Genomic DNA, 3,360 nt, shown 5'->3' with positions numbered 1-3,360 from the left:
AAGATATCATCTTCTATTATCTTAGACGAAGTGTCAATCATTTCAAACTCTTTTTTCGAAAATAAAGGTAGAAAAGATTCTTGGTGATATGGAGTTGTCCTCCATGATTAATGATTTTATCATGAAAATAATGTTTTTAATTAATTGAAAAAATTATTAAAAAAAATCAGCATCAGATTAATACAGAATAATACAGTGTCATCTTAACAACTTGTAACAAAATATTCCATATTCTGATAAAAGAACATCAGAAAAAATTGCAAAAAACATGAACACATTCTGTAAGGATGATAAAAGAACATCAACAAAAATAAAAAAAACAAGATTACGCTCTGTAGTATTTGAACCTATGCCATCAGGATGATAAAAAGAACATCACCAAAATTTTTAAAAAAAGCAGGATTAAGATTTGAACCTACGACATCAGGAACACAAATGCATGCATTCAAACTATTATTTCTACAGTATTTCCAGACATGTTGCGAAAAATGCGTAAAAGATCACGGGGGTTTAATGTTGATGCGAATCTGTTTCTCTTCTACCCATTTAATACATCTAATTGGACTCTTAATCTCACACTCTCTACTCAACTATTTTAAGCGTTTGGTACTTAAAAAAACAGCAGCCTAAGTGTATAAAGGATAAGAATGGCTTGTGAAAATTCAACTCTGTTGAAAGAAAATAATGAGAATTTGGTGGATCGAAGGATACGCAACTATCATCCCAATGTCTGGGAGGACGATTTCCTGCAATCCCTTTCATCGCCATATGAGGTGGGTGGACGATTATTTATTTATTTTCATTGTTATTTTTAGATAAATTTTTGGATCAACTAAGGCACAAGTTGTGATTACAATAGTTCTTAAATTTTAGTGAGCACAAAAACAACATCATCATTGAGCTAAAACATTATGAGATGAACCACTATTTATCTTTATTATTTTGATCCTAATAAAAGTGAACATTATCCCCTGGTTGGAGATGGTGATAAATGGGCCTCCCCTTACGACCTGCTTGAGAGGTTGTTCCTAGTTGACGTTGTCCAACGATTAGGAATTCATCGATATTTTGAAAAAGAAATCGAAGCAACTCTGGACTACACTTACAAGTAAGTACTTTGCTGTGTGTGGGGTTTAAGAGCAGCCCCTATCTAGTGCCGCTTTTCATTTGCAATCTCTAAATTTTCATTCAATATGAACGTTTTAATTGTATCTTTTCAAACAGGCATAGGAATGATGGAAATGGTATTTCATGGGGGAGCAAAGATTCCATTTCAGACCTCAACACCACTGCTTTGGGATTTTGGGTTCTTAGCTTCAATTGATATCATGTAACTCAAGGTTTGATCTTCTGTCCAGTTCCAACACTAGATTGAAAAACTGCTATGATTTGATTTTTGATATTTTCTTTTGTTTTGATCGAAACAGAGGTATTCAAATTTTTTAGCGATGAAAATGGACAATTTGTTTTGAGGCCACCCAGTGAAGAAGGTGAGAATCAGTTAAGAAGTGTGTTGAGTTTATATCAAGCTACATAGATTTCTTTTCCGGGAGAAACAATAATGAAAGAGGCTAAATCATTTGCCTCTCGCTACCTTCAACAAACACTTGCAGAGAGCCACAACATAAGAGAGAACAACCAACTTTTGACAGAGGTAATGGTATTCGATTTTAATGAAGTTGTTGAATAAATTTTTCGTAATATTGATATTAACAAGTAGACGATTTCAACTTGGACCTAGAACATTTGAAATGAGGCGAGCTGGAGGTGAGGCGGGAGCGAGGGTTTCAGGAGATTCTGATGGTGGAGATGGTAAAGTGGACGATGACGATGACGGGTGGATCGTTTCCCTTGGGTTACGCTTGGTTGTTGGCTGTGCTCTGCGGTCTGGCCGCTTTGCGGTTGGAGTGTTTGGATGGGAGCGCCTTGGGCTAGGACTCAGGAGGATGCTGTTGGCGAAGGGGTTGCCGGAGTCTTAGATGAAGTTAAGGGTTGCGGGGGATGTGCTGAGGACTTCCCCTTTCCCTTTCTCTGCTCTATTTTTTCTATCCTTGGCGGGGGCTTTCTTGCCTGTCTCCCTTCTGTGTTCAGGGCGCCTATTCTTTCCTCAACTGAGCCTGCTTTTGGAGGCTCTCTTTTTGCGGAGACACATCTTATTCGGCCTGATTTTCTTCCATACGGCTGGTTTGGTTCGTGGGTAGAGCAGGTGGGCTGTGTTTGGGGTTTCTTTTGCAACGTTTGCCCTCATTTTGGGAGATGCTGCCGATCCGATTGCGTGGCTCTGTTTTTAGGATGGGGGTCTCTATTTTTTCAGGGGGTCTATTTTTTTAAGATTTTGGGCCTGATATGCTTCGCCGCGGATGGTAACCTTTTCTTTAATGTGGGTTATCCTCCTTACCTTTCTATTTTGGAGCCCTTCGTTGTGGTCCCCTGGGTGCTAAAAGTCATAACTTCAAGAGTGGATGGAAATTGAAAAATCGAGCTAATTTATTCTATTTAATACAATTCTTTCTTTAAGGGTGTCAAATGAAATTTGCAAAAATATTTTGGAAGTGTTGGAGCAATATTGGAAATTTCTACATATTACAAGCTCAACATCAAACTGACCTCAAAATTATATCTAAGTAATATATCTATACATTGGAATTGACTTAACTTGATAAAATAATTCATTATGTCATGATACATTGCTAGTAATGTTCATTATATTGAACCAACATGTATACAGTGATACAAATATGTAGATAGTGGAGTGAATCAAGTGTAAATAAATTTAGTTTTTTCTAACATCGACATGTGGAGTATTATCTTGGATATGCATGTAGATTGTATGAATTTGAATTTTCTCTAACTCGAGTTGGATATGCTAAAAATTGGGTGTCATGGTTACTCTCATTGATGACATTTTTTACACTTATGGAACCATTCACGAGCTTGTACATTTCAAGACAACCTTGATCAAGTAACTCTAGTTCTTTTTATTTATATTTCTATCTATAAATTATGAAACCATGTATTGATAATCATAGTTATTATTTGATTATCATTTTACTATAACAAATGAATTAATTATGCTACTTAGTTGGGATATGTCTATGGTGGGTCGTCTTCCTCAATACATGCAAATTTGTTTGCAATTTCTCCATGAAACATACATAGAATTAGCTGATGAGACAGAGAAAATAAATGGTCCACATGCACGCAAGTGGATGCAAGTTTATGTAAGTCACTAGATCAAATTTATCCATCAAACATTGGATGTCGAAATATAAAAATATAAAAATCTCTTTTTATGTTTATAATTCTTATACTATATTTCATATATCTTGTATTGTAGTGGATGGATCTTATTGTGGCAAA

The 3,360-nt window shown here is 35.8% G+C and overlaps 1 pseudogene; it reads left to right on the top strand.

Moving 5' to 3' along the window:
- The first annotated feature begins 275 nt into the window (after positions 1-275).
- LOC131040618 (sesquiterpene synthase Cad-like) lies at positions 276-2,621 on the top strand (annotated as a pseudogene).
- The last annotated feature ends 739 nt before the right edge of the window (positions 2,622-3,360 follow it).

The sequence above is a fragment of the Cryptomeria japonica genome, chromosome 7 (genome assembly GCF_030272615.1).
Source record: "Cryptomeria japonica chromosome 7, Sugi_1.0, whole genome shotgun sequence".
Taxonomy (NCBI): domain Eukaryota; kingdom Viridiplantae; phylum Streptophyta; class Pinopsida; order Cupressales; family Cupressaceae; genus Cryptomeria; species Cryptomeria japonica.
Note: the sequence above shows the minus strand (reverse complement) of the source record. Positions and strands in the feature narration are given on the sequence as shown.